General features: G+C 40.9%; 1 long non-coding RNA gene across 1 annotated transcript; it reads left to right on the top strand.

Annotated features, from left to right (window-relative positions):
• Positions 1-615: 615 nt before the first annotated feature.
• LOC116549229 lies at positions 616-7,489 on the top strand. Its single transcript, XR_004267759.1, has 3 exons — positions 616-1,138; positions 1,921-2,086; positions 7,258-7,489. It is a non-coding gene; the product is annotated as an uncharacterized LOC116549229 (long non-coding RNA).
• The last annotated feature ends 448 nt before the right edge of the window (positions 7,490-7,937 follow it).

Raw genomic sequence — 7,937 nt, 5'->3', positions numbered from 1 at the left:
TCTGGAGGTTAGAAGTCTGAAAAGAGTCTCACTGGGCTAACATCCAAGGGTAGGCAGGGCTGTGTTCCCTTCTGGAGGCCGTAGGGGACCATCAGTTTCCCTGCCTTTCCGGCTTCTAGGGCCTGCCCACATTCTTTGGCTCATGGCCTCTTCCTCCATCTTCAAAGCCAGAAACTACAGGGTGAATCGCTCTCACACTGCTTTACTCTGCTCTCCTTTTCTGCCTTTCTCTTCTACTTTTAAGGATCACATTGTGATTACATGTGGCCCACCTAAATAATTCATAATAATCTCTTCATCTCAAGGTCCTTTACTTAACATCTGTGAAGTGCCTTTTGCTAAGGTAACATATTTACAGAGTCTGGTGTTTAAGATACGGACATCTTTATGGGGAAGATGGCATTATTCTGCCCACCACATCTACCATTTCTATGATTATTGCCATTTTCACTCAGATATATATAGCAACTGATGATTCTCCAATGAAGTCATTAATTTAATAGATATAGATTACTTTGGCTATAAAGATGAGTTAAAATGTCTCTGTTTACATCTAATATAAAATATACACAGCCAAGCCAACAGTTGTAAAACCATGTGAAATCTGATATCTGAAAAGATATAAAGGTATAAAGAGATCAGAGAGGAAACACTGCTCAAATGGTCTCTGAATGAGACTGGAGATTGGAAATTGACTGACTGGAAGGCTCCTGGCAGGGGGAGCTTGGAGACAGTCTTGAAGAATGTCTGAATTTGCCACATAGACAACAGGGAAGAGAACGCGCTAGATAGAACAGCAAATGCGAAAGCCCTGGACTGTGAGAAAGTATGTGTGCTTTGACAGCTGTGGTTAACTTGGTGTCACTGGAGCGCTGCTGTCCGGTGGCACTTCCTGTGACGATGGGACTATTCTGTGTCTGTGCTGTCTATCACCGTTGCCACTAACCACATGCCACATGTGGCTATTGAACACTTGAGATGTGTGTAGTTGAGAACAGGACTGAATGTTATCTTTTGTTTTATCATGATTAATTTGAATCTAAATAGCCACATGTGGCTAGTGACTGCCATATTATCAGCACAGCTGTAGAACATAGAGTACCTCTGAGCGGGTGATGGGAGAGACGAAGCTGGAGGGGTGTTGGGGGTTGTCAGCACAGCTGTAGAGCATGGATGACCTCTGAGGGGGTGTTGGAAAGGACAAAGCTGGAGGGGTGAGTGGGGTTGGATTACACCAGGCTTTTGCTTGTTTGTCTGCTATGCAGGGAGTTGTGCATTTGTCTCCTGGAGATGTGATTTTTCAGGCTGTGTTCCATGGTCATTGATTCTATACAGGTTACCCAGGGCTGCTGCTGAGGCTGGCAGGGGGATGGGAAAGGGTCAGGAAGACTGAGTAGCTGGGGGGAGGTCTGCTCCCTGCCCCCCATCAACTCATCTCATGAGTTCCCTTCAGCTGAACAGCTCCACGACATCAGTTTAATATGTTGGGCTTTTGTTGTATAGTATTACAGAGGGAAAATGACTGCTTTGGGGGATGGCGAGAAATAGAATGATAGAGATTTGCATTTCTAATAGGTCATTCTGGCTAGAGGTCAGCTCAAAACTGTAAGGAAGAGACTGGAGAGACAGAGAAAAGAAGTGGGAGTCTGTCTTAATAGTCCCGACAACAGACCGTTGGCTATCCAAATCATCAGTACACCAGAGAGGAGCCTGCGGACTCTCAACATGAGAAATCCAATCCAGAGTCCTGGGTAGGGCCCGTTCTGCATTTTTAACAATTCACCACCTTATTCTTATGTGCCCTGGAATTGGAAACCCATGTATCTCAAGATTTTTTGCACAAACTGCAGCCAATAGGGTAAGCCAAAAACTTAGATCAGAGTAGAGGTTTTGTGACTCCAAGAACCAAAATGATTTCAGATGCCTGGTCATCCTCAACCTCGTGGACACTCCTGCGTTCACTGGAGAAACAGCAGCAGGACTTGCTCTGAGCCCAGGGAAGCAGGGTAACAGATTTGATCCCCTTGTGGAGTGTGGAATAAGGGCACTGCCCTTGATGGTGGTAGTGAAACCAACTTGTCTGCTGGTAAGCACATGAGTAAGAGCCCTAGAAGCACTGAGGGGTGATGAACTTGACAGGGAAGCAGAAATCCTGCAAAGGCTGGGCTGGAAAGTTGCCAAGGAAGTATGTGTCATGATTGTTAGTGTGACTTTATCTTAGTCCATTCCTGCTGGTATAACAAAATACCTTAGGCTGGGTGTGGTGGCTCATGCCTGTAATCCCAGCACTTTGGGAGGCCGAGGCAGATAGGTCAGATGCAGAACTCCCTGCATAGCAAACAAACAAGCAAAAGCCTGGTGTAATCCAACCCCACTCACCCCTCCAGCTTCGTCTCTCCCATCACCCCCTCAGAGGTCATCTATGCTCTACAGCTGTGCTGACAACCCCCACTCACCTCTCCAAAGGCAGGAGTTTGAGACCAGTCTGGCCAACATGGTGAAACCCCATCTCTAGTCAAAATACAAAAAAAAAATTAGCTGGGCCTGGTGGTGCACACCTGTAATCCCAGCTACTTGGGAGGCTGAAGCAGGAGAATTGCTTGAACCCAGGAGGTGGTGGCTGCAGTGAGCCAAGATGGCACCACTGTGCTCCAGCCTGGGCAACAGAGTGACACTGTCTCAACAAAACAAGTTATAAGTTAGATTAGGTAAACAAGTTACCTAGATTGGGTAACTTATAATCAATAGAAATTGATTTCTCACAGTTCTGGAGACTGGGAAGTCCAAGATCAAAGTGCCAGCAAATCTGATGTCCAGCGAGGCTTGTACCATCCTGCTGAGGTGGAGCCCTCCTGCCTTAATCACCACCCAAATGCCCTACCTTCTAATACTGTTTCATTGGAGATTAAATTGCAACATTGAATTTGGAGAGACACAGACATTCAAACTCTGGCTGACTTCATCTACATCTCCAGCTGGTGAGGTCTGGAAGAAGTCAGGTTACACATATAGATGAGAAAGCTGAGGCTCAGAGGCTATAGGTCTATTGTATGAAAGGAAAATAAAAACTTGCGACCTCAATTCACTATGCCAAGAGAAAAAATTAAGCTGAAAACCGACTCATGTAAGCGCCCGCCATTCCTTTTGTTCCTAAGCAGATAGCTACAGGTAAAAGCTTAAATATCTTCACTCTGTGTTTGAGACAAGGTAATAGAGTCTGGATGCAGGGAACCTAATGACTTCCTAGAACTAAGCACTTCCATCCAATGGAAATGCTTCAGCTGTGACAGAAAATGTTCTCTCCATTTACATAGGGCGTACACTGAGTAAATGACTTTGTAACTTTACTTCATCCTCTTCATTTACATAGGGTGTAAACCAAGTAACCTCTAGAGGGCATTTAAACCCCAGAATATTCTGTAATGGGGCTCTTGAGCCCCTATGCTCAGGCCTGCTCCCACACTGCGGAGTGTACTTTCATTTTCAGTAAGCCTCTGCTTTTGATGCTTCATTCTTTCCTTGCTTTATTTGTGCATTTTGTCCAGTTCTTTGCTTCTGGACACCCTCCACTGGTAACATATTCACCTTATCTTGTGTAAAGTGTGGATTCACTGAGTGCAAGACAAGTACATAATTGATTATTCCACTACCTGATCCTTTTGTTTTGCAATATGTGGATTCAGTCATGTGACCATACACTCCCTATTCCTCCTCCAGTTTGCTTTTCCCCCTTAAATTATTGAAGCCCTCAAAATCATCTTTGAAGAAAAGCACAGATATGTCTCCTGGGTGCGTCCTCAACCTTGGCAAAATAAACTACTAAATTGATTGACTTGTCTCAGATACTTTTTGGTTTATAGTTGTTATATGTTGTCTAAGGTAACTCAGCTCTTCAGTGGCATTCAAACCCAGGTGTGCCTAACTTCAAAATGTGAGGTTTTGCTGCATTATGGTGAATGATGGATATCAAAACTTTTCTGATGGCTTTGATACTAGTTGGAGAGGCCAGGCGCGGTGGCTCACACCTGTAATCTCAGCACTTTGGGAGGCCGAGGCGGGTGGATCACCTGAGGTCAGGAGTTTGAGACCAGCCTGGGGCCAGGAGTTTGAGACCAGCCTGGTCAACATGGTGCAACCCCATCTCTATTTAAAACACAAAAAAATCAGTTGGGCGTGATGGTGGGTGCCGGTAGTCCCACGTACTTGGGAGGCTGAGGCAGGAGAATCATTTGAACCCAGGAGGCGGAGGCTGCAGTGAGCCAAGATTGCACTACTGCACTGCAGCCTGGGCAGCAGAGTGAAACTCTGTATAAAAAACAAAACAAAACAAAGGAAATAGAGAACAGAACATTCTCCAGTTATGGCCTCATTGTTTTGTTTGCTCTTGGCCAAGTTTCCACTGACCTAACTCAGTAAACTTTTACAGCTGAGTTCAACATAGTGTTTCCATATGGGTGTGGACAAGAGATTTATTCATTGTTGATAGAGAATTGAGTACAGATATGCTTTGCTTAAAGTATTTTCACTGTTTTTTCTCATGATATTCTTGGAAGTCATCTATTAATGCAGTTCTTACATAAAAGGAAGAGATAGCGAAAAGGATATAGAGCCAGGAAATCAATTATTTCCCTCAAACGCTTCAGACAATTTAAATGCTCAAATATAGAGCTACTTATGAGTTTTGCAATGTAGCAAATCAAAGGGATAATTCTCAAAGCCTTGTGTTTTCAGTGATGAGAAGCAAAGCCTTTTCAAGTCTATGTAAATAATTGACCACTTCCTTGAAAAAGTTTTAAGATTTCTCTAGAGACAAGGGGAATCATATCAAGTGGCCTGAATACACTGGTTTTGAATAAGCAAATAGCTCAAGGAAAGATGGTGGTTTTACTTAAGTGAAAAAAAAAAGGAAGAAGTTATCAAGAATGAGCCTTGCCAAAAAATTATCAAAAACTAAGACGGCAAGATTTTCTTTGTAGGATTATGAAATGTTCTGAAATTAGTCTAGAATTAGATGGTTCAAAAACTCAGTGAATTTATGAAAAAACGCTGAATTTTACACTTTAACAGGGTGAATTTTATGTTATGTTAACTATTTTTCGGTAAAGGTCTTATTAAATGAAATTGTAATAAGAGGATGTAAGAATATTTAGTCACAAAATATACATATATACCACACAAATTTGAAATGCTTTTAGCTAAAATATTAAAAGACAAACAAATCACTTTGGAACCCAAATTTGTTGTCTGAAAGTTTTTTTTTTTTTTTTTTTGAGACAGAGTCTAGCTTTGTTACTAGGCTGGAGTGCAGTGCGGTGTGATCTCGGCTCACTGCAACCTCCTTCTCTCAGGTTCAAGCAACTCTCTTGCCTCAAACTCCCAAGTAGCTGGGACTACAGGTGCATACCACCAAGCCCAGCTAATTTTTGTATTTTTAGTAAAGACAAGGTTTCTCTATATTGGCCAGGATGGTCTCAATCTCTTGACCTCGTGATCCACCTGCCTCAGCTTCCCAAAGTGTGAAAGATTTTTTTAAATCTTAAAGAGAAAGAAATGAAGACTAGGAAATTATGAGTGAAAAAAAAAATAAACTAACTTGGGTGATATAACTAGAAATAGCACATAAATGAAAGAATTTCAGAAGAACAAAATATACACATTTTAAAAGTAGTATGGAAATGCAAGATACCCAGAATAATCCAAATAATCCTTTAAAAGAAGGACAAAGTTAGAGGACTCACATTTACTTCAAAACTTACTACAAAGTTACAGTAGTCAAAACAGCATGGTACTGATGTAATGATAGACACATAGATCAATGGAAAACAGTCAGCCAGCCTATATATGCAAGACAGTATGTAGGGTATTCTAGAAAATTAAAAATAGAACTACCATATGATCCAGCAATCCCACTACTGGGTGTATATCCAAAGAAATTGAAATTGGAATTTCAAAGAGCATTGGTACTCCCATTCATTGCAGCATTATTCACAATAACCAAGATAATAAATTAACCTAAATATTCATCATTGATAAATGGGTAAAGAAAATATGTTGTGTGTATACAGTGGAATATCATTTAGCCTTAAGAAAGACGGAAATCCTGACATTTATGACAACACGCATAAACCTAGAGGACTTTATGCTAAGTGAAATAAGCTAGACACAGAAAGACAAGTACTATTTGATGCCACTTATATAAGGAATCTAAAATAGCTAAACCTGTAGAAGAAGAGAGTGGAATGGTGGCTGTCAGGAGATGGGGAGAAGGGGATATAAGGAGATATTAGCCAAAAGTTACAAAGTTTCAGTTATAAAAGACAATTAAGTCCTAGAGAGCAAATGTACAGCATAATACCTATAGTTATAACACTGCAGTATATACTTAAAGATTTGCTAAGGGAGTAGATATTATGTTTTATCACATTGTACATATACACACACATGCACACACACATGCACAAATAATTATAAATATAGAGGGTGGGAGGAAACTTTTTGGAGATAGATGATGAATATGTTTAGATGTGATACTGATTTCACAGATGTATATTTAGCTTCAAACTTATCAAGTTGCATATATTAAGTATGTACAGATTTTTGTAGGTCAGTCATACTCCAATAAAATTTTTTTTTAAAAAACCTGCGTACACACGCATACACATATATGTGTATGTATATATGTATTTAAATATATATGTATATAAATTTATTTTAGATAAGATTGCCAATAATTCCAATGGGGAAAAGAAGCCTTTCAAAACATTCCAAACATGCTGCTGGGACAACTGGATCTCTACATGAAAAGAATTCACTTGAACTATTATTTCACACTACGTTAAAACAATTATCAATTATTTTGGGACTGAAAGCAACTAAGAAGCAGCAAGTGGAAAAAGCGCTCCCTGTCCTTCCCTTTTCTGCCTAAAGCTAGGATATAAGTTGTCCTTTACGGGAGACAGCTCTAGACTCTTTCTTGGCCCAGAGAAGGCACCAGAGGAATCACAAACAAACGTGACTTCATTAGTTTACTCCCATATATTTATTTTCCCACTGTTTCCTACCCCGGAAGTAAACTGCCTTTCTTTGTCCTGTCATTTCTCTCTAAATTTATTGTTTTTTTTGGTTGAAGATGCTATATAAACCAGAGTTCTAAGCAACTGCTTTCGTTACTTTTCATTGAGGTTTCTCCTGCATGGTGTTCACTGTACATGTTAATATCCTTGTTTGTTTTTCTCTTGTTAATCTACTTTGTTACAGGGGCTCCTTTCAACTAAGAACTTACACAGGGACAGGTAATCTTTAGTTTCCCTGACAATTGAAATGAAAGAGCTAAAATTACAGAACTCTTAAAAGAAAACTTAAGATTTGCTATGGTTTGAATGTTCCTCCAAAACTCATGGTGAATGCCATTGAGGTGGTATTAAGAGGTAAGACCATTGTTTTTTTTTTTTTTTTTTTTTTTTTTTTTCAGACAGAGTCTTGCTTTGCTGCCAGGCTGAAGTGCAGTGGTGTGATCTCAGCCCACCCAAAGAACAACCTCTGCCCCCTGGGTTCAAGTGTTTCTCCTGCCTCAGCCTCCCAAGTAGCTGGGACTACTGGTGTGTGCCAACCACACCCAGCTAATTTTTGTATTTTTAGTAGAGATGGGGTTTCACCATGTTGGCCAGGATGGCCTCAGTCTCTTGATTTCATGATCCACCCACCTCAGACTCCCAAAGTACTGGGATTACAGGTGTGAGCCACTGCACTCGGCCAAGGTAAGACCTTTAAGAGGTAATTAGATCATGAGTGTTCTGCCCTAGTGAATGGATTAATGCTGTTATCAGAGCAGTGGGTTAGTTACTGAAGGAGTGGACTCCAGGACAAGTTTGACCTCCATCTTCTCCCTGTTTCATGTGTTCACCTGCCTTTCTGCTTTCCACCATGATATGATGCAA

Source organism: Sapajus apella, unplaced genomic scaffold, assembly GCF_009761245.1.
Source record: "Sapajus apella isolate SASKATOON/1434 unplaced genomic scaffold, GSC_monkey_1.0 scaffold6, whole genome shotgun sequence".
Classification (NCBI taxonomy): domain Eukaryota; kingdom Metazoa; phylum Chordata; class Mammalia; order Primates; family Cebidae; genus Sapajus; species Sapajus apella.
This window is presented reverse-complemented; position numbering and strand designations above follow the sequence as displayed.